The sequence below is a fragment of the Cygnus atratus genome, chromosome 3 (assembly GCF_013377495.2).
Source record: "Cygnus atratus isolate AKBS03 ecotype Queensland, Australia chromosome 3, CAtr_DNAZoo_HiC_assembly, whole genome shotgun sequence".
Lineage (NCBI taxonomy): Eukaryota > Metazoa > Chordata > Aves > Anseriformes > Anatidae > Cygnus > Cygnus atratus.
The window spans coordinates 96140882-96163237 of NC_066364.1; the positions used below are offsets into that span (position 1 = coordinate 96140882).

Consider the following 22356-nt stretch of genomic DNA (forward strand, 5'->3'; position numbering starts at 1 on the left):
CTACTTATTTTTCCTCACGTCTACAGGGTCTTCTGGCAATCATTAGGAAAGGTAAGTCTTGAGAGGATTCAGAATTGCATTCACCGGGAAAGGTTCATCTCCTTGTAGAATTAAAAAACAAACAAACAGAAAACATCATTTTAAAAGCATTTCCTTCCATGTCTGCTCTCTAAAACAATGATGTAGTTGTAACTTAATTTCAAAGTTTAACTATTAAAGCAAATGATCAGCATTTTGCTGCATGAAGTTGATGCTACATACCTATATCTAAGATCATAACCTTGCAAAGACATTTGTCTTTAATTTTCCCAGTCAGCAACCCTTTCCACTGAATAAAGCATGCATCTAAGTGTAAGACTCAGAGTTATATATGTAATAACAATAATTTTGATAGAACAGTTTATTTAGTAGATACTGAATGGCCAAAGTAGCGATTTTTACACTCCAAGTATGTTTTTTAAAGCCATTGTCATTCCCTCCCTTCCTCCTCAGTGCCGGATGAGGTAGGCTTGTAGTCACCATCTCCTACATGGCCTTTAGATAAATTCAGATAGTAATTCTTTTATTTCTGTGCTGCCAATTCCAATGACAAATTATGCTGACCAAAATAGAATTTTGCCTGTGATAATCTTAATTAAAAGATGAATTGTGAATGAGGTGAACAATGACACCCAGTACTTTGTGGATTGATAAGACATAGTTCACTAACCAAGACATTATTCAGAACAAAAGAGCACACGGTAATCTGCAAACACAGGTTATTTTAAGAATTTGATTCAGAATTAGAGTATTAAAAATACTATCTGACAAACTGTAGGCGATGCTTTGTTCCTTTGCAGCAAAAATGCTATAATATCAACCCTTTCAGTAATAAATCAGAATAAGCATATTTATTTTCCCTCCTTTGCCTTTGCATGATCTTAGGTTACGGGTATGTATTTTAAACATGAAAAACATGATAAAAAAAAAAATATCAAGAGCAGAGTATATTGCATAATAACAGTGAAAAGAAGGCATAGTGAAAAGCATAAAGATACTGTGGCCATCTTCCCCTCTGGTGAGTATTCTGTGCAAGTCTAGCAAAGGCTGTTACATAACTGATTTTTATTGCATTAGGCAACAGCAATATTGCTAAGCAAACTGATGTGCAGAATTAGAAAGCTTCTTCCACAGCAAAAATGAAGAAAAAAGACAGTGAAAGGGTTCTCACTTAACATCCAGTAAGAGGGTAGGGCAAGAGGGTGTGCATCTTCATTAATGTCTCATGTCAGGGTGACAACATGATTTATTCTCATCACGCAGCATCTTAGAAAAAAAATACAGTGCAAATTCAGTCCATGATAATTTTGGTGCTTTCTGCAGTGTAATGTGTCAACCGTATAGAACTGAAGGGGGTGAGTTAAAATGCTATCCTCTGAAAGAGAATTCATGGGAGCTAAGATAACAGTCAGTTAATGAGTTATACGGGGAGGAAAAATTAACACAGGAGTGAAGGAAAAAATATACACACAAAAAATTTCCCTGACTTCATGTGTTTTCACTGTAAATTCAGAACGCTGCTGGTGTATATTTAGACACACCAGTAACACAAACAGCTCTGTGAGCTGGTGCTAAGAAAGCCCATGCATGGTCAACGTTGACACCTAGGAAGGTGGAAGAACCACTTGAAATGTTTGCTGCAGCTAACGCCCTTTCCCCCTGCTTATTCTCTGATGCCTATGAACGTGCAGGCTTACGTTGTGACCTTCCCCTTAGCCTGCCTTTCTTTCATGGGGCTGTCTATAGCCGAATTTAAGAGACCTAACGGTGTAGAACAAGGCATAGGGCACGGTGAGGTAGGTAGGCTGAGCGGAGAGGAGGTCAGGATTAAAGACTTGGTGTAAGAGCCCAAGTGCTGCTCGCTTCCTCTCCAGATGGTCCTCACCACAAGAAGACCTTCGAAGCCACGACCACTTCGGTGGCCACCTCAGAGGAGCCTCAGCCTTGAGCAGAAGAAAAATGTTGCTTTTCCATATTCGCAGCACTAGGTGGCAACACGCTGCACAGGCATGTCAGCGCAGAAGTCCTCTGCTGCGGCTTCCACTCCAAGCCCTCGCCAGCTCCCACTCGCTCCAGTCTGCAACCGGAAGGGTGTGGGCGGTGGGACTGGAGGAGCCGTACAACTTCAGATTTTTTTCCTCTCAAATCAGGCTTTAACCACTTGGTGGCTGCTACTGAGGAAATGAAGGACACTTTTGGAGCGAGCCAGCTGTTAGAATTGGGGAAACGTGTGGTAAAATTCCTGGGAGCAGAGGGTAGGGCCTTGGGCATGAGGAGCCACCTGTAGAGGTGGCTGACAGGACCACCTGTAGAGGTGGCCAGAAGGACCACCTCTAGAAGTGACTGGTAGGACAAGCAGTGGGCCCCTGGCAGAAGAAACCAGAGCACGCAGCTCCTCCTCCTGCAAGGCCCCGGCCTACCGCTTGGCAGAGGAGCTTCTGGGCGTCAGGAGGAGCCGGACACCACGAGGGTGACTGATGCTCGACGACGTTGCTTTCTCCCGGCTGGCGTGGACGAGAACCGATACCCAGCTGCTGCAGGAAGAGTCCCTGGCTCAAGCTGAAACTGCGTTTTTGTTCAGTTACGTGGTGGATATGCAGAGGAAATGGGAGCCCACGAGCAGAGACATGGTGGATGAAAGATCTATCTGGGAATATGAAAATGCTTTGAACAAGTGAACTAACTCTTCATTTTTTCCCCTCATTCGCACAACAGCAGTTTTAAATTAGAACAGGTTGTAACAGATTTAATTTAGATCACCATGGAGCTTAGTGCAATGTTACAGCGTTTTCTAGTTTATCTTTCTCCCCAGTTTTTTAAGGGCTAAACACATTTTAAGTTGTGAATTTGTTACGGAATGCGTTGCTGCTTGGCGGTCCTAACCAATTAGAAATTTTTTTACCACAACATGATTAATTTTGTTAGATAAAACTACTGAAATACAACTGAAGGTAGAAATACAAAGCATTTAAGTGCTGTACATCCACAATTTACTCTTCAGAGATGCATTTAACGCTGTCTCCAGCAGAACGGCTTCATCCATTTTCCAAACATTCGTTTGTTTATTTCAAGATCAGTCTCAGTTATAAACAGACATTAAATCACCTCCAGGCCCTAATACGTTGTAATGAAGTATTGTAAACCATGTAGTATGTTGGTTTAAACAATGTAATCAAAAAGCAACAAAACCATTCTCTCCTCCGCCCGGCTGCCTGGCTGACTTGTGCTGTCTGCTCAAAGAAAACTTCTTTTGAGTTTGTAAATGTCAAGGTCAACCAGAGGTCAAGTTTGTGCTTTTGAGCCGTGGTTCCTTTCAGGTTATTGGCTTTGTTTTATTACTGAAAGGAGCCATCCATTTTGGCATCTAGAGCAAAGAAGTCATGTAATCCTATTAAACACAAAACCAACACGTACAAATAGCGGGGAGGGGCTGACAATCGCACAAAAGCCCCCTTTTTCTGCCCACGGTTAAGCCTGCACCGAGCAATTAGCGGCCCTTGTGTGCGCCCGTCCGTCCGCCCGCAGTGGGAAAAGCGCCTAGCCAGTTCCCAAACCACTCGCCCAAAGGCTGGCCATGAGCCCCACGGAACCACCAGCAGGCAAGGGCTGCCTGTGGCCATGGGGCCAGGACCAGGACGGGGACTGGGACCAGAGCTGCCTGCCTGCTGCTGGCTCGGGCAGTAGTACAAAGTGGAACAAGCAGGAGATGGGCAAAGCCCCAGGTGGAGAATCCTCGAAAGTAAAGAGCAAGACTCGAACCAGCAAGAGAGGAGGAGGGAAGCATCTGTAGACAGTTAAGGATGAAAGGAGGCACTTGAGGTTATTAGAAAATAAACTCGCTTTGTTGGCAGTAGAGGGGAGAAGTGGAAAGCCGGGGTCACAGCACGCAAGTGGAGATGTAACTGGATCATTATGTACCGGGCACAAAATCTAAGGCATGAAAAATGAACTACAAACATCTCACTGATTTCCTTAAGAAGAATGTTTATGTGTAGTACAACGTCAGTAGAAGAGAAAATTAGGAGAGGGAGAGAAGTTATAATCAGAGGTAAAACTGGAGCAAAAGCAATGCAGGATAATTTAAGGAAAACAGTCCTCGCAGTGGTAAGCAAGGGAAAAGCTGAGAATTTCCGTGTTCAATTAGTTATGGCCAGCTGTAAACAAGGGGCTTGCAACGCCATCAGCTCTACTTGTCGCTTCTTTGAGGGCGGTCAGATACAGAACGTGAAAACTACCGAAGCTGTGCAAAACCCAGTTTTCATAAACAATATTCATAAAATTGTTTTCACATCCCTCAGACAAGCATATAGGTTATCTCAGCCTTAAAATCTGTTTGCTGGCAAGGCAAGACATTACCATCCTAAAGCATATGCAGCATGCGAACTGACTGGATCTATTACTAATAAAAAGAGATGAGCTGATTGAGAGTGCAGATTGCAATTGCAGATAAGATGAAGAACTGCGTGAAACGTAGGCAGAAGCTGCAGAAATGAACACCAAACCAGACATACAATTCAATACGATAAACATTACAGAAGTGGGAATGGGGAGCAGAGAAATCTACATTACCCAGATTGTGAAACAAGCCTTACAAAAAGCCAGGCAGTAAAAGTTTCCAGCCTATCATATTGCAAGGTCAGACAGACAACAAAGATGCTTGGAGTTCAAGCATGGAACAGGTCCAAGATCTTCAGATAGCCTGTAACAGGAGCGTAAAAGCACTGGCACATCGCTAGCGAGGGACCTCCACGCAGGACCGACCCGTACACACAGACTCGAGAGGTTTCAGCAGGCGCTTCAACAAGAACGGCCTCTAATGGTGCAGTCTTAACAAGTCTGGGACAAGCCTCACTCAACCCTGTGCTCACTCCCCGGGCTGAGCATATTTTAAGAAGGCCACAAGTTCAGAATGAATAATTAGGGGCTGATTTTTATTTTTTTTTTTCGTTTCACCCTCCTTTGTTCCCAGTACATCATTCAAGTAGTGCAAAGAAAGTGAAATACACCCACAACTGCCTATCTGGGGATTTCCTCAACTGATGCACCAGGAGGTATAATTAGCTGCTTTGCCTCCCTCTGGGGTACAGAAGAATTATCAATGTCTCAATCTTCAGCTATCACCAGCTGCCAGATTATTCAGTGGCGTGGGACTCAAAACAAAAAGGCAAGGAGCTGTACCTGTCCTTCCGAGGGGCTCAGAGGAGATGTTCATACAATGAGAGGATGCAGACGTGGTAAAATATATAACCAGAAAAACACAAATGTACATCTTGCCTTTGCTAGAATTTCTGAATACAGAGAAATGGATTATGCAGACCAACAGATCAGCTAAAGCAAAGGTTTGGTTTGAGAAACCTCTTTTCCCTCCCTAGATGTGACTCCCCATATTTCATGCTTTTCTAGCACGCTGGCAATTCTGTGGCTACCACAGGCTAAGGGACAAGCCTTCCAGCCCCTAGGTCACACAGCTGTCACTGGAGGGTTCCCAGGGAGCTCTCAGATCCAGGAGAACAAGTCAGTACTACACATGGCTAGAAGAAAGCTTCAGAAACTTTTACAAGAAAATTCCACATCTTAGTGACCCAGAAGAGAGTCTTTTTTTCCCCTCTGAAAACAATCTTGCCCCCAATTTGCACCATTAGCTCTCTCCACAACAGAACAGACCCAAGAGTCTGAGATGTTTTGTTTCACAGACCTAAGCTTGCCCCAACCTCTTGCATCAGGAGCAAGACACAGAGATTGTTTTGGGGACCCTCTGTTTAATTTCCCATCCTCCATATTTGTTTGGAGAGTCACAAGCCATTTGATTGGGATTGAGGCAGTTTCCTAGTCTTTAGAAGCAAAATTTGTCCACCAGAAAACATACTGTAAGGCTCCACATATTTACTTATTCCTAGATTTAATTGTCATCTGCTGCCCTTCAGCTGCTGCTGGCAAAAATTCCATGGCTATAGAGCAAATTGGTTTTCCTCTATTACATGTTGTTAACCTGCTTTATAAGGGTCTCTCGAAGTTCCCAGTCTCCCTGTCGCTATACAGTAACTCCATCGCATTTTCGGCTTTCTGTTTTTCAGTGCAGGACTCGGCTCCTCAAGTGTTTTGGGGCAACCACACAGAAACACCGACACAGAAACGTAAATGTGCTTGGCATTTACTGTAAGTGCATTTCCATCACCATAAAAATATGTGAACCAATGCTGCTTATTTCAATTTGATGTATAGCGCCTTACATCACTATCTATAAACACATATATTGTATATATACTGGATATACAATATTAGCGCAGGCATGTTAGTTAACAGTACTTTTTTAAAACCATGACAGCTGTATCCTTACATTTTAAAGGCGATATCTGCTCCCAGCCACCTATGTAAGAAACAAATAAGCAAGAAGCATCAAGACCTAGAGGCGACCAGTAAACATGACTATAGCAGACTTGTATAAAAATTCAGGTTACAGTTCTAAATGGGAAAGTCCAGAGAAGAACATGTGAATGGTTCTTTTCTTTTAAACTCGCTTAACAAGGCCGACGTAGAGTACATTCAAATCTGTATAAAATCAGCAAAATAACATGCTTCTGTGCTGAGGAATATAGAAGAGAAAACTGAGAAAATGCTGAAAGAAGGGTGATAAAATTACTGTGACAGTTCTGATCAGATGGCCTCCTGAGCTCTTTCCAAACAATACGTAGTGTGCTATTTACAATGTTGTATCAACTTATGAGGAAAAAATCCTGAAAAAATAATACTGTTGTGCCTGGACTGAAATTCACCACATATACTGGAAACCTTTAATCTCGTTCTTTGCTGTCGATGTAGACTTGGACGTGGTACGCATTGTGGTAGGGAACCACACTGACTTAATCATATCTGTATTTAGATATTATCCTTCTGTTACAGAAAATGACCTAGATTAACTGAAATTTGAAGGTAAGATCCCAGGCTTCACTCTACTCCCATCACCCATCTTTTCCATAACTGTTTACCGTCTATCTTTAGATATTTTTTTTTGCATATAACCAGTTCACTTTTCCTTCCCATACTCAGAAGGTATGATATCTCTCATTCAACAAACACCTTGTAAATTAGCACAGCTCTGCGTAATAAGCCATACTCAAGCCTCTTTTTGTTTATGTCAATTTTACCACGTGACAGGAATTTAAAGCCAAGCAAACACAATTCACGAGGACTGCTGGGGACACTCAACAGAAGTTGTAGGAGACTCAACTTTAAATCTGTCCGTGCATTTCATTGGATTTTGAGTTGACGGTGCCTCTCTGTAATGGTAGGTTCCATCTGTAAGTGAATTGAATCTTTGCGTACGGGACTGTGTATTTCTTCCCAGCAGAACGGCAGAATGGCATTTAGAAGATGTTTCTTCATGCAGCAGTTTTCAACTCTTACCACCAAGAGTGCATGCAAAGACAGGAGGATAACGCTTATTACTGCTTGCACATCGGGCAAAGCTCAATGCACTTCAAACTGGACATATAACCACAGGGAAAACTTAGACGACTTTGTTTCTTATTGTACCACTGCTGCTAGTTTCCAGGATGATGTTGGACTATTTCTGTTCCCCAGGTTATCCATCTGTAAAATGAGGAGAGCATTATTGGGTCCCCGATTGTAAGACCTTATCAGATCTACTTATACAAAAACCTGTAATAGCGTGAGCAGATTTAAAGTTTAGAGTAGTTCAAACCACACCATCAACTTAAAACCTGGAAATTATTTAAAAAAAAAAAAAAAAAAAAAGATGAGATTTTCAGTTGTGTTATTTTTATGAAGACAAATGATTTTTAGATGTTTATACATTCATAATTTATAAACTTACATAATTTATATATGTATATATTATATACATTTGTAAATTTATAAATACATATGATTGTATATTTTATAAAATAAAACATCTCTTTTTTTTTTTTCAGCATGTGAAAAACCCACACAAATTTGAACATTACTCACTGAGACATGATCTGCAAGATGGTCCATGTCACTGCATCTTGCGCGCACGCACATACATGCCCACACATTACTCCTGACAGGATGTCCGTAGAGGCAGCTCTTCCAAGAGAAATGGGAACCGACACAAACTGAACAAAACAAGAATGTCCCCTTTAAAACTCCCAACATCTCTAGCTCATGTTCCTCCCTACAGCTCTCACGCGCTTGCAAAACAGTAATAAAGTCATTGAAAAAAAATCTCTGACTCGGCACTATTTCTGATTTGCATATCTGCAACTTCTTTACCAAAACATCCCTAAAGCATTCTTTCAGGCTTTACTTTTTTTTTTCTTTTCAGCTTATCCCTGCACACGACTGAACTGAGAGGCAGGAAGGCTAAGGCCTGGGTCCCACAGAAAGCTGCTACGTGTCCCCATCCTGTAGTGACTTAGTTCACCCAGAGCCGGACCAAAGCTCCCTCAGGCCTTCCTGGGGGAAGCAGTTAAGTGATGTCCTCATGTACAAACTGCTCTAAACTATATGAAAAAGTCCACAAAGTGCTAGTCAAAAGAAAACTGTCGCTTGTGGACTTACAGAGCTGACCGCAGTGCATGCAAAGGGGGCTGCAGTCACAGATCTGGGGGGTTCTCTTTTCCTCCCATCGTCTCTTTTTCCTTTTTTCCTTTTCCCCCTCCTGAAGTGGTAGCTTGCTTCCTGCACTGACATTGTTACTGAGCATCTTATCTGCTGGATGAGGCAGAAGCTATGGCTTCACAACAATTAAAGGCAGTTTAAACCAATGCTGCTGCAAATCCCACTTTGGGGTGCACAGACTTCCTTGCTACTCGTCCAGCTGATTCAGTGAAGCAATTCAGGGGAAAATTGCATGGGCTTTCTGTCGGTGCTGGGCAGCGATCTGGCTCCCTGTGGGGAAGCACGAAGCTTTGGTGTTGGTGCAAACAGGAGAGAAAACCCCACAGCTGGGGGCAGCGACTCGTGGCGGGGACAGCAGGACCTTAGCTGTCGCGATTTAATTTGGTTTCAGCTGTCACGGAAAGAGACCCACCGGGCAGGGCTTCCATGAGCAATTTAAATGACAGCCACATGCTTTCAGACTCTTCCCTCCTGGACACAATTTCTGCTCGGTTCATTCCGCTGCGCAATCAGCAAACCGATCTGGCTGAAAGTGAAGGGGAAAAAAAGTCTTACCTCCAGTCTGTTTTTACGCTCTGAGATCAGACACGAGGCTGCTGGTGAAACCTGCAACTTCACCAGGCGGCTGGGATCAGAGCAACAGCTCCACTGTACAACAGGCAGCTCACAGCAGCCACGCTGGGATGACTGCTTGTCCCACGCAGCCTGCTCCTTTACCCAGGCTGCAGGACACGTGGTAGAGCTCAGAGATTCAGAGCCCCGCTGCGTTTCTACTACAAACTACTCAGCTCCATTACAAACTTGACCTTTTTTTCCTAACTTGCAATGGAAGTGGTAAGAAGTGACACCAAAGAGTCAGAGCTGCTTTATCCTGGAAGCTCTCAATGCCTTTCGCTTCCTGGAGAGAGGAGGCACGAGTGAGGAAGACTGCGCTTTGACACCCACGAAGGCAAGGAAGATGATGGAGGCAAGGCAGGGGTTGCAAACATTACCTGAAGGTCTGAGAAAGCAGAGAGAGCTTCTTGAACACTGGGATAACTAGAATGATAGATATACTTGCTGATTTCTGAGAAAAAACATCACAGATTGTCATTTGTTTTTCTGTATTTAGGTATATGGGATGCTGTGGCTACTTCCCTTATGATGCACAGGGAACACGATCGCAGAAAACACACGTTCAGCTTTTTAAACTTTTCTTACCCTATTAGTGTCACTCCTGTAAGGCCCCGGTGTTTCTCGTTTATAAGAGGGAAGAGACAAAGGTAAATGACTGACTAAATCCATTCAGACAGTACCAAACTGACTCAGAAGAGAAAAAAACAGCAATGTCATGCTGGAAAACTGACAAGTTAAAATGAAAAATCAGGTTCAAACATTTAACCACGAGGCGATTGATAATTACATCAAAACAGGGGGTAGCAGGGGGCATACGCGCTATTTCTTGAAATCCCCACATTGACTCTTTTTCAGGAAGATAAACTTTAACTAAGCAAGTTATAATCTCAATTAGAAACACCACAGCCCACATGATGTAGGATGTCAGATTCTGAGACCAAATTTGCTTTTAATCTTAAATCCTGTATCAGGACTCTGTACGGAACACAGGTTCCTTATTAAAACAAAACTAACCCCGCCATGAATTTCGTTCAACCCACTTGGCAATTAAGGCCCGGTTTATTTATTCGTTATTTAAGCTAACGTCCACGATTCAAAATTCAGTCTGGGAAGAGGCATGCAAAATTGAGAAACTGGACAGACACCCGCGTTTTGGCTGCTGTGACTCTGACCAGCGAGACGCTTGCATACATGTGATTCATTGAGGAGTCTTAAGGGATTTGTTTTAACCACTCCAGCTGTTGAACAACGGTAGGTTGCCTTCTACCACAACCATGCTTTTCTTTAGTGTTGTCTTTTTTTTTTGCAAAAAAAGCCCACAAATTCAAGACAAAGCCTACTAAGAAAACTTAAGGCATTTGGGAAGATAATGACGCAGCAACCCTCTATCGGAAAGGAATTAGCCAGAAGGATGATCGGAGACCTCTGTCACTTCCCAACTTCTGTACTTCTTTCATTCCTAAAACAGCCCTACTTAGAAAAAAATAAAATTCATTAATCTCTGACAAAAATCTGACAGAGCGATAGCAGTTACCAGAAGACATTTGCTGCTTTTCTGTTGTTTGTAAGTGGTGGGAGGTTTCAAGAGGCAGCTGAGCCGCCCTGACAGCTCGCTGCTGCTGGGGCAAGCGGCTGCCCCCAGTCCCTCCCTGTCCCACTCCTGGCCAGGCGTCCCTGCAGCTCCAGCACCCAGCTGTCCTCGTGCAGAGATAACTGCTAAAACCGCAGGACATCAGCCCAGAAGGAGAGGGCACACTCTTCTGCTTTGGAGAGGTGAACCAGCCTGCCAAGGCAGCGGGCAGGGACGAGGGAGCGAGCTCTCCCTCTTGGGATGGCGGCGAGCTGGCAGCGGGCGCTCAGCCAGCCTGGGGCATGCAGCCCTCACGTACTTGCCAGTAACCACGGCCAAAATATTGTTAAACAAAATCATGGCAAGCCCATAGAATTATCCTGAGGTTCAATACTGAAAATATGAATATTTTGTTACTCAAAACCAAGAAGCTCAATCCTCACATCCTCAAAGATTAGAAGACGGATCAGGAAAACTGCGAGCATCAATTACGGCTTTGTGCTTTTGATGGAGAACAATTCATAAATTGCAGTATGAGTACAAAGAATGGGGTCTGGCTAGAGCCGGCCCACACCTTTTCTTGAAATATTGTCCAAAGCTAATAAACTACTTTACTGCATTCAGAAGTTTTATGGATTTGCTTGTTATGGCAGAGTAATAGGGTCGAGCTTACGGCATGTCAGAAGGCTGCCCGATAATGACTCTTTATTCCAATTTAAGTTATACTATGTGTTTGCTTCTACTTGGAGATCTGCAACGCAAACCTGCACGCTTTAGGTAAATGCGGTAGCACCTGGCCAACTCAGTACAGGTTTGTTTGCATGGGTCGGCTGAACAAGTCAAGATGCTGCGACAAACCTATAGTGTTACATTACTTTGCTTATTTTCCAAAGTCATTTTGGAAATCACAAGCAATACGGGCTATTCTGGGCTTCAGACTAGACACAGAAAACAAACAGAGGCAAGGCACATGTTGAGTTGTGGTTTTAATTCTATTTTCAACACAGTTTATATGACTTAGGACTCCAGCAAGCAAACAAGCTAACCATTGAGTCCAGAACTCAGCATAGATTTTGCATAGCTCAGCACGGAGAAGTTACAGTATCTGAATGGTATTTTTCACTTAAGGAGAAATAAAATTAGAAAATGACTAGCTGGCTGGGGCGAAAAAAAAAAAAAAAAAGACATTTCTCTCTCGACATTTTAAACAACTGAGACCTTTGCATATAGTACAAAGGAGTTTAACAGCCAGAGGGTGATATCATGCTTTTTCACTCTTGCTCTAATCTACACTGTAAATCAAAACAATCTCATAAAAGGTTAAATTATTAAGAACGGTGGCCCAATGGAAGCGCCATGCAACCAGGAAACCAGGATGACCATAAAAAGAAAATGAGGGTGCTGGTAACCATTATCACGTAGGGCTGAATCAGGAACGCTAACACCAAAGACCTATTTCTGTTCCTGGTATAACCCATGAGAGTTTTGTCTTTTCTTTTTTCTCCCCTTCCCGCTCCGTGAAGGCAGAAGCAGGCCCTATCCCACCCGCCTTTCAGTTTCCCTCTCCAGCTGTGCTGCTGTGCCGTCGCCCCCGAGCTCCATCCCGCAGCGCCCCGCATCCCCGCGCCCCGGGCTCCACGCGGGCGGCGTTTTGGCGCAGCGCGACGCGAACGGGAGGCAGGGACGTCTCCGCGGGATTAAACTGGGGGAAGAAGGGCCGCTTTCAGACAACTCGTGGCTAAAGAAATAAATAAATGAATAAATTAGAGGGACCGAGTTGCAGGGGGCTGGCTGCGCGGCGGCACCAACTCCACGCTTAACCCCGCAGCACCACGACGGGGTCTGGGGGCGGCTCGCCCGGAGCCCTGAGGGGGCTTTGGGGGCGCCTCGCCGGGGGTCCCCCCGCTCCGGCAGCCGCTGACAGGGCGGCGGCGGCGGCACCTGCGCTGAGAGGAGGGGCCGGGGGGGGGGGGGGGGCTTGGCGGAGCGGGCGGGCGGCGCGGAGCGGGCCCGGGGCGGCGGGCGCCCCTCGCCCCGCCGCGGGGCCGGGCGGCCGCCGCCGGCAGCAGCGGCAGCAGCGCCGTGACTTCCTGCTTCGTACCGGGGCCGGGGCCGGGGCCGGGGCCGGGCGGCTGTGGCTGTGGCGGCGGCGGAGGGATCCCGTCGCCTCCCAGCAGCCTCCTCCCCCTTCTGCTTCTGCTTTTTTTTTTTTTTTTAAGCCTCCCTCCTCTCCTCGAAAAGAATTTGACAGCGATTTTGCTGACAGCGGGGATTTTGGCGCATCGCGGAGAGAGGGAAGAAGGGGGGGGGGGGGGGGCAAAGGAAAAAAAAATAATTAAAAAAAAAATTAAAAAAAAGGAGGAGAGAGCCCCGCGGGCGGCGCACAGCGAGGCCGTGCCCGAGGTAAGCGGCGCTGCCCCGGGCCGGGGTGGGGGGGGGGAGGGCGAGGGGGGGGGCCCGTCCCAGCCATGTGGTGGGCAGCGGGGCCGAGCCGTGCCGGGCCGTGCCGAGCCGTGCCGGGCCGGGAGTTGCGTTTCCTGGCGGAGCGATATTTGTTTGGGGGCCGAGCGCCGCGAGAAAGTAGGACCCAGGCAGCGCGCTGGGGGGAAATTCATAGCGCGGTTCCTCCCTCGGCGCCGCCAAAATAATGCAATGATAAAAGAGCAAAAGGGAGGGGATTTAAACCAAAAAAAATATTAAAAAAAAAAAAAAAAAAAGAGAGAGAGAAACCCGAGCCCCGCAGCCGGCCCCGCGTGCACTTGTTGCAGACTTCACGCCAGGTAGGGGAACGCTTGGCAAGTTTCATTTTTGCATGAGCTGGGGCTTCTGTTGCAAAAAAAAAAAAAAAAAAAAAAAAAAAAAGTTTGCAGCTGACTTCTCGGGCCGCAGCGCCCGGGAGGCGAGGCCCTGCCTGCCTCCTCCTCCTCCTCCCCCTCCTCTTCCTCCTCCCGCGGGGGGCGGCGGGGCGCGGCCCCCACCTGCCCGCCGTGGGGCCGGGGGCTTCGCCCCGGGGGGGTGCAGCACGGCTGGGGGGACCCCCCTGGGGGTGTCACAGCATCGGGTTTGGGGGCCACGGCCCTCCAGTGGCAGCCCCACGCGTGGCCGTGCCCCCCCCCCCCCCCTTGCCCCTGCGTGGCGCTCGCCGCAGCCCCCTCCTCCTCCTCTTCTTCTTCCTCCTCCCGAGCGAGGCTGCGGGGTGCGAGGCTGTGGGGACGCTGTGGGGACGGGGTTTCTGCCCGCTGTCCCCGTCCAGGAGAGGGGCAGGCAGCGAGGTGGTGGCTGGAGGGGCGCAGAAGCGTGTGATTTTCCTCTTCTGTCCTAATTCTGGGAGGGGGTAACGAAGAAAAAATGCTAGCCAGATGTTTAAATACCAGAGAGATGATTTGCAAGGGAAATTAATTGGCAGTTAACCAGTTAATAAATGGATAATGCCTACTCATCCTTCTGCTGACTTCTCAGATCGGTTTTCATGCCTACCAGCCCAGCCCTGAATATTCAGGGTGTGAAACTTAGCGGTGCTGGCACAGGCAGTCCGGTAAAATCTGACTTCTTGCTGCTGTCCCAGCGCGGCCACGCCGACCATAATTCCTGCAGCCGCCGGTGACGTCCGTAGATTTTTACAGACTAATCTAAAAGCAGCAAAGTAGATATGATGACCCATAACTAAACTATTTATGGAAAACGTTGCAAAGTACTTAACTGCGTGATTAACGTGGTGAGCAGGTAATCACTGGGGGTAAAGTTTTATATCTTCGACTGGCTATAATTTTGCTGTATCTGCTGCAGTGAGGGGAGTTCACTGCTCCAGCTTGGGCCTTGCCTCCCGGGCTGCTCCGCAGGGCGATGCCGCTGCTCCTGCGAGCATCCCGTGGGGCGCCCTGCTGGGACCTGCCTCTTCCCCTCGGTCTGCGGAGGCATCGTCGCGATAGCAGAACCCGCACTTGTGATACTGACCTGCTCTTGTGATACCAGTGTGTGCATGAGCCGCTCCTGCACGCTATACAGGCTGCCGTTCGCCGTGATTGCTTATCTGCTTTGTGGTCCGTTGGGATGTTACATCGGCTCAGAATGGAGCCGTTTCCTTAATAAGACATATTTATCTAGAAATAACCATTTCACTTTGATACCTGCTGGAGTGACGTGGCATGAAGTTCTGTGGTATGTTACCTTTTTTTCTGAGGCTTATCCCAGGCGCATATTTAACATCCAGGGTGCTACTTCATCAGTGCTCCATGGAGGCCTAGATGGCGTGGAAGTTTAGCTGTGTGGCTTTGTAATTAATAAAGTAATGCCAAATAGACCTTGTTTATTTAGAGCTTTGATAAGTGATTTTTTCATATGAAGAAAACATGTCATGTGCGTTTTTCTTCTATAGCTGATAGTCTCATGTGCTTCAGAAAAAGTAAACGCTGGTATATGCTGTATGTGAAAATTTTGTCACAAATAAATGCCTTTATGATATTTTCCACTACAGTTGATAAGCAGCTAGAGTTTCTGAAGTTGGGAGACTCCAGCAAGGGAGCTGGGCAGCGCTGTCGGGGTGGCAGTCAAATCAGTGTGTCTTGAAAAGCCCAAATAAGAGTAATGCAACTTTAATGGAAGAAAACTCTGATGCACTTCACTGTGGAAGCTGGCCCGAGCGAAGAGTGCAGGATCGGCCTCTTGGCGAAATGATAAGGGCAGCACTTAATCACCCTACCATCGATGCGTGTCCTGCCCAGGGCACCCGCGGGGAGGGTTGGGGCCCAGGGGCGGCCAGGTAGGGATCCTGCCTTGGCCAGGGTTAGCGTAAATAAACCACAGCATGACTAACCTCCCTATCTAACACTGACTCACGTTGCATTTGGAGAGGCTGAAAAAGGCTCCATGTCTTATCCACTTAATGCTCTCGACCTCTGTGTTGCCGCTGATCACGTGCCTCTGGTTTGTGTTTAAGACTGGAAAGTGAGTCCTTGTTTCAGGTTGCTTCACTTTTGGGTAGCGCTCAGCAGTGCTGGGTAGGAAAAGGGAATTCCTAGGCTTGAGGCTCAGGAGCTCCATTGCTTGTACTTCTTCAGGCCATTTTAATTTTTCCAGTGATGTGTTGAGGTTTGTCATTATAAACTGAGATTGTAACTTGGCATCTGGTAGGGAGTGTGAGAAGAGTATAAGGAAAACAGTCACATAATGTACTGCAAGTTTCCTGAAGCAATGTGAGATAATATTCTGCTGTGAATATTTTAAACTCAGTGTAATTTTTTGTTTGTTCCAATCTAGTGGGGAATATGTCACTTAGAAACTTGCTTGGCAAAGCGTTGGAGAAGGTGTTCCTCTCCCTTTCCCAGTTCTGTAACGGGACAGTACTAACGTAAAGAGAGGCCCCCGGGTCTGTAGCGTCATTGTGAGATTCTGGTGTTGGAAGGCTGCGTCTCTTTATGATGTGTCATAGCAACTTGTGAGATAAGGCAGTTTCATTTCAACTTCCTTAGAAATACTTTTTAAAAAAAAAAAAAAAGGGCAAGCTGTGTTTGGTAGATGTAAAGTAATTGTTGAAGGGGCAAGAACTTACTTCCCCCCTTAGGCTTTTTTTGAGGCTTCTTGGCTTCCAACGAGGAATCATGATTAGTCTGTTTTTCCTTTTGAAATCAGAGGGACCCTTTTGCCTCTCGTCCACCTGTGCAGTGCAGACAAGAGCACCTCCGAGCACACAGGTTAATTCTGCCCGGGGTAGCTTCCAAGCCCTCGCGTGTTTACGTACATCGAGCAGCACCGGTGGTGGCACTGGCTTCCATGGAGCTGCTGAGAAGAAGGACCATTGCCGTGTGTGTCAGCGTTCGTAGGAGGGGGGGCTGGGTTTGAAACTAAAACAAAAATGGAGGCAGCGAGTTTTGCTGCTTGTGAAGGTTTAAAACCTCTTCATAACTTGTCCGGTGCTGAGAAACCTATTATTGTCATCAATAGCAGGGCTGTGAGGGGAAATCGGGCCTTCTAAGATAAAGACAAAAATAGCACGTTCAAATATATTTTAAGAAAGGCGGCTCTTCCTTCAAAGAGTGTGTCTGAGCATGGCTCAAAGAACGGTGGCCAAAGTTGTGTCGTTTTTTTTTAATTTGTGTTAACTCTTTGCTTGAAACCAGGCAGATTGAAGAGATCCACTCGCTTTTGAGCAGGACACGCTCAGGAGTGAAGCTGCCTTGCAGATTTTGGGGAGACGTTGCCCCTTAGGCCTTGAGGTGCATGGTCGAGCCTGGCCGGGATGGCACCACGGGCAGCGCAGCGTGTCCTGTCAGCACTGCTTCGTGCTGGATGTTGGCTTCTGCAGGGAAGAGTAATTAGGATAGGTGTTAATTTTCTGCCTTCCCAGCTTGGCTGTGTGGTGATGTGGGCCTGCTGGAAGGAAGGGGCTTGGAGCATCACTGGGCCAGGTCCGCCAGGCTTCTGGCTATCGGCTCACCCTTAGAGCGCACGCACCTCGCATCGATCAGAAGAATCGACCCAAGTCCTGTGACATTTCCCGGCTTTTCTCTAGCCCTCTGTTTCAGAGAGTTCTGCTGAGAGAAGGAGGACATTGATTTGTGTGGGGAAAAGCTGGAAAATGTGCTCAGGCTACAACCCGCTGCCTCCGAAAGCAGAAGGCAGGCGCGTAGTTCGTCTTACTTTCTTCTCAGGGGGATAACGGCTTGGGAGGCCCACAGCATGCTCTTAATGGATGCCCCGTTACCCTGTAATAGGGTATCTTTTAGAGATTAGGCTCTACGTATTACAGTGGGGCTGCTGCAACATTTTGGACAAGTTCTGTAGTGTTGGGTGTATTTTGAGGTTCTGAGTGAAACAAGTCTTGTGGTTTTAGCTTACTCCGTAACAAAGGGTAACGCGTCTCACACAAACAGCCCACCTAAGTTTTCGTAGGTCACTGATGATTTGCTCTGGAAAGACCCAAAATGCTGATATGAGGTAGGCTCGAAAGGTAGCTGATTCTTTCTTTTTGGCTTGTCTTTCTCCAGTTTACAGTTCAAAATTTGTTAGGATTTTATCCAGTTCACTGATATTCAGCTTTCCCTCGGCTGGTCAGCTTACTTTCCAGGAACATGGACACAAATGCCGAGCTTTCCTAAGCTACCATTGAGGCCTTTATAAATCAGCCGTCCTGGGCCTTATCACAAATTTTCTCAAGTCTTTTTAGTCCAGCAAGAAAATGGTTGCTGCCTTTCCCCTCCCTCCTCTTGTCAAGTGCTCATTGTAAGATTTTTGATAGAGACTGCATTGTGATATGTCCTTGAAGTGCTGTGCTGCAAGGTTTTGTTTTGCCTTTTTTTCTTTTTCTTTTTTTTTCCTCCTCTCTCTCTTCATGTTTAGACTTCATTGCATTTATAGCAAAGGAAGATTGTTGTAGATGCTCTTTTTTGGTATTTGTTTTGTTGTTGTTTATCAAAAATCTTGTGTTCTGTAATGAGGAAAAGCTTTGACTCGGGTACTAAAACCTCCAGCAAATCCTGAAGTGTTAAGGCTGCAAAAATATGGATTGGGGAAGGGTTGCTCCAGCAAAACAGGCATGGGTTAAGTGTTGAATTATCAGCAGCTCTGTTTTAAAAGGTGGGAGATTTTTGTTTGCCCTGTCTCAAGGCTTTCAGGCTTCTTCAAGGATGACAGGGTCCATCTGAGATGCAGAACTTACACCAGGTACTTTCTCTTTGAATATTAAATCCTAAATAATTCCTTCAGCATAGGGCTGTGAAAAACAAACCCTGTGAAGTAAGTGACTATTCAATTTAAAATTTGGTAATGGCTGAAAACTCCTCTGTCTTAAAGTTGTTTGATTCTTAGTTGGCAATAAAAAGGTGCTGTACAGACCCATTTTTGTCTTTGTTCTCCACTCCTTCCCCCCCCCCCCCCGCTATTTTCATTGATGGGGAAGTTTCATTTCCTTTATTTATATATTTTTAGTGTATGGGTGTTTGGGGGGTGTGGGGAAAGATAGGAGGGAAGTCCGTGTTCTAGTTTTTGTATTTAAAAGAAAAAAAACCTCTAATGCTAATGGGTTTAGCAATGGCTTGAAATACATTCTCCCCTTTAAACCAAAAATTCTACTGGTAAAATAGTGCACGTTAGGGGATCGAGGGGTTTTGCAACAGTTCTGTGTGGGTAAGAGTCCTGTCTGAGCTCCAGTTGTATTAGCAGAAGAGTATTTTTCCCAGTATTGTTATGTTTCACATGCCAAATCAAAACTAGAAATGCCTTTTCTTGGAAGGATCTCTATTTACATTTGGAGGGTTATGCCAATTACAGCTATATTAACAAACCCTTTTTTTTTTTCTCTCTCTCTCTCTTAATCTTACACTTGACCTAAATAGTAACTTCTTTCATTTTCTTAACAGAACATGCAGTACAGTCCTAGCGTGTAGTTCTAGAGCAGCCAGTGGGGTAAACACTGCTGTCCTACGACACAAACGCATATGGGCACTCTTGCAGGATTATGGTTTTAAGGGGGTCCTAGTGAAACAAATGCTCTAGGAGCTTTGCATAAGTTGAAGTAGCCCTCTGCTATGCATGCAGAATTGAATACAATTTATCATTAAGTAGGAAGTATATTATTCATATGCTGTAATACTTTCTTTCTTCCTAGTGACTCCACTTACTTTAATTTTGAATACAGCTTTTAAATCCCGCAGATTTGGAAATGCTGCATTATAGATTTGTGAAAGTTTGGAGGCATAAAATGAGATGCTATTGATGCTCACTTTGATCAGAGGCTGAAGATTATGTGGACAGTGCAGCGATGCGTGACGTGGGAATAGGTAAATGGGGCTCGTTTGGCAGGAGCGTGTAGCTCCTCGCTGTGTCAGGAGGGCTGCTGCTGACCCTTCTGCCTGCTGGGCTTGTGCCCGCGGTGCCACATCTCTGCTGCTGCCCTGCAGGCTCCTTCTGGGGACAGAGAGGGCATGCTGGTGGAAGAGCCTGTTTGTACCAGAAAGTCAACTGAGTAGTAAATAGTACTGCTGTTTTTTCACGTGGAAGTTTCGTAGTTATTTGCTCTTTTTATGAAGTTAAGCCTTGCACTGTTAGCAACAATAGTGGGGTATTAAATAAGAGTTGGATACTGACCAGTCTTTAAGTGATTCACATCTGCCACAAGTCTTAATACTTAAAGACCCTACATAGCTAAGCTGAGCTTTCTTTTCCCCAAAAATTCAGGCCACCAAAGCCCTGAGATGTTTAGGATGAGTTCCTTAATTATCTTGCTGTTGCTTCCCTTTGGCCTGCCTCTCGCTTTGTCTTGTCCTGAGCATTGGAGCTGGGCTTACCTTGCAGGGAGGTGGTCGTCTTTCGGTTGAACACGGGCTGCTTTCAGCAGCGAGAGCACCTCGCCTCGTGCTCTCTCTGGAGGCTGAAAGCATCACCTTTGCAATGGCTCCTAGGTCGATGTGGGACTTTAAATAAACACGAGCTCTGTGGCCATTACCAAAGCTGTGTCTGCTGAGTGCAGGAGGTTACAGTCCCCTGAACTGCAAGTTTACATTATGTGCAGCTCAAACCCAACTGCTTTGAGCACAGCAGTTGGGTTGCTGCTCGTGCCCCTGCTACAGTGGAGGGAAATAGGTGGAAGCCGTCCAGTTGCCAACCCTTTGGATTTTGATGGAACAAAAGAAATAGTTAACATTTACCTACATGGAAGCTTTGCAGAAGCGTTGATACTGCCGCCTTGCTGGCCTGCCATGCCATTCGAATTCACGCAGCGGTCTCCCACATGGTTATTTGCATGTGTCCACCTATCTCTGTTTTATATCTGCAATTTCAGTACGTGCTTCCAGAATTATTTTTTTTTGTTCATTTCCAATCATTCTTCAAAGATAACTGGCAAAACCAACAGGCTGGTTGTGATTTTACAGCAGTAGAAGGTAGACAACTTTGATCTCCTTGTTAAATGAATTTTCTTCATGTGTGGGCTGGGTGTGTAGTGTGTTGATTTAGTTTTTATTGATCGGTGTAAAAACGTGAATTCAGCATTACAGCAATGATAATAAAGAAGTACTTGCAGTGATATTCTAATGAGTTCCTGGCAAAAATAGGGCAGAAAACCATCTCAGAGATTGACATGCTTTAGTGGTGAGATGCTGAACCAAGACACGTTTTATAAAAAGGACCGAGTAAAGCTGTTTGAAGTTCTGACTTTCTTTGGCAACACAACTGATGCGAGCAGTAGCACGTCAAGCGGGGCAGAACGTGGTATTTTGTACGCATTTGAGCGTTAGCAATGGCTTTCTTGCCTCCTGTCCAGAAGGACTCTCACCATCTTCATCACACCAAGATAGGGCAGGTTGTTGGAACCAGGTGTCTGGTGTCTTTGTTAGGTGACTCTGGACACAGGCAGCAAAGCACTCGTCACTGCAGTCTTCATCTGCAGGAATGCCCCGCGAAGCATCTGCACGGGCTTCAGTAAGCCTGTGCGGCCAAGCAATTAGGTACAGAGGAGAGGGAGGTTGCTGCATTAGCAGACAATTTATGTATGGAAAAGTGAGATTCATATTCATAACTACATTGAACCCATATTTATGAGTATGATAGGAGCATGTCTTCATTTAAGGTGGCAGTAATTCTTCTAAGCCAGCATGTTTGCAGAAGCGCGGGCAGGTAGCTTCTCCCTCTTTTTCATTGATGCTGTGTGTTTGCAAGACTGGAAGAAACTTCTCAGTGGAGATGATGGGCAGTAATTCTTTGCATTTTTTCATCAGCTAGGCTTATTTTATGCTGTCAGTGAGTAAACTGGTATCTGAGCTGCATGGATCAAGATAAAAAAGTATTGTTAGTGCCTACATGTGTTTGAGAGAAGTAGAAAATGAGAAGCAAAATTTACCTAAAGAAAAGTGTTTTTTTTTTTTTTTTCAGGACTATGAAATTTTGAAAGAGCTAGATCATAATGAACTTTAATACTTTTCTAAAGTTGCTGCTATTATAATGAAAAAGCATGAATAAGAGAATATGCCTTGCAGGTAAAATGAAAAAAGGCTTCTCCATTTGTATGCTTGAAAACCAAAAATGCATTGCAGAGGATGAATTTTACCCTTCATTTTGCATGTAGTAAAAATTAGTCTTTGAAGTTAAAAACAGCTTTAAATTTAAAGAAATAATACACCTGAAGAGGGAGGTACACAGAGAGAAGACACTAGGTTAAGTGCTGTTTTGTTAATGAAAAGTCTGTGTTAAGCCAACTGTGGCTGCCTGCGTATTGAGGTTCTGCTCAACGTGAGCAGGGGGTGATAAAATGAGGTGCTAGCAGACATGTATTTCAAAGATTTCCAACTGTCCAAAGGAATTTTAATCTGAATATTGAGTGCACAGATATAAATGAGAGCCTAGGACTGCAGAATTGCAATAATTTATGAAGGGAACGATACTTCCATGCTTCAAGTCTGTTAGCATGCGATTCCTAGGCTAACTACTCGACCGTTAGTTAAAGTGGGGGTTCATTAAAATAACATGGGCTCATCTGGTTTTAAAGACTAGCTCTCAGCCAGTAGGCGATGGTCCAAAACTCATAAGGTTTCAGCGCAGAC

The 22356-nt window shown here is 45.5% G+C and overlaps 1 protein-coding gene and 1 long non-coding RNA gene across 9 annotated transcripts in view; one reads left to right on the plus strand and one right to left on the minus strand.

Annotated features, from left to right (window-relative positions):
* Positions 1-6193: 6193 nt before the first annotated feature.
* LOC118252570 (uncharacterized) lies at positions 6194-9369 on the minus strand. 2 transcript variants are annotated; one of them, XR_004780190.2, is made up of 3 exons: positions 9196-9369; positions 8008-8135; positions 6194-7629 (listed from the first exon to the last, which is right to left on the minus strand). It is a non-coding gene; the product is annotated as an uncharacterized LOC118252570 (long non-coding RNA). The 2 variants fall into 2 exon arrangements; XR_004780193.2 differs by lacking the exon at positions 9196-9369 and adding an exon at positions 9053-9127.
* A 3492-nt stretch (positions 9370-12861) lies between these two features.
* The window catches only part of TRERF1 (transcriptional regulating factor 1), a 101739-nt gene continuing 92244 nt past the window's right edge, over positions 12862-22356 (plus strand). Inside the window, exon 1 of one of the 7 annotated variants that reach the window (XM_050709376.1) lies at positions 12862-13228. The gene's annotated coding sequence lies outside the window, so the exon portion shown is untranslated. Of the gene's footprint in view, positions 13229-13379; positions 13606-22356 lie in introns of those variants that run through there. The other 6 variants (XM_035555959.2, XM_035555968.2, XM_050709380.1 and 3 more) reach the window with 6 other exon arrangements.